The following is an 837-nucleotide window of genomic DNA, read 5'->3' as shown; positions in this document are numbered from 1 at the left end:
TAGCGGTTCAGTGATCGAACCTCGATCACCGGTTCCTCGAGGTCAGGGAGAGAGTCCTGCGAGCGGGACACAGGGCGGAAGTCCTGGGAATCGATGGATCAATTCTCAATACTCCCGCGCTGTCCCAAGCGCCCCCTAGAAGGCTGCGGGACTGGGGGATCCTTTTTGTCTGTTTTGGCGTGCTTGTTTGGTGGTGAGATCTGTTTGCGTTTGTGTTCAGTGTTTTTTGTGGTGTTAAGTGCTTGTACAGTTTCTTTTGGATTTCGTTGTGGTGCTGGTTGCAAAACGAGGTGTCTTTGTGTGGAGCAATGAGGCTGTGGGTCAGTGTTTATCACCTCAGATTGTCGTCTTTGAAGATCTCCTCTGGGACAACAATACTAGGGAAACCATTTTTCTGTAGCATGATAGGGACAATGTTTGTGAATTTCTTGGCGTTGTAATTTGCAGCAATCAGAGCTACGTGTAAGATGGCTTGTATTTCCGGGTTTGTGTTAGGAGTAAAAGTGTTGTTGATTTGGGGAGGTGGAGGCAGAGTTGTCCTGGAGGTAGATGCAGGTCGTCTGGGTGTGCTAGTCTGAGCAGGTTGTGTGGCGGCTGTTGTGGCGTATGAGAGAGCAGTGTTTTTGTTTTACCTAATCTGATTTCGTTTTGTTTTTAGTATTTCTTCGCAGCTGCAGCATTTGATGGTCTCTTTGCATTTGGCGAAGAAGTGACCTTCGCCACCGCAACGAGAGCATCTCTGTGGGTGTGTGCATGTGTGTTTATTTTATTCGTAACGGTAGCATTTTAAGCATTGTTCAATGTGAATAAAGTACTCTTGTTGAATATTGTAAGTTG

Source organism: Penaeus monodon, chromosome 38 (assembly GCF_015228065.2).
Source record: "Penaeus monodon isolate SGIC_2016 chromosome 38, NSTDA_Pmon_1, whole genome shotgun sequence".
Taxonomy (NCBI): Eukaryota; Metazoa; Arthropoda; class Malacostraca; order Decapoda; family Penaeidae; genus Penaeus; species Penaeus monodon.
Note: the sequence above shows the minus strand (reverse complement) of the source record.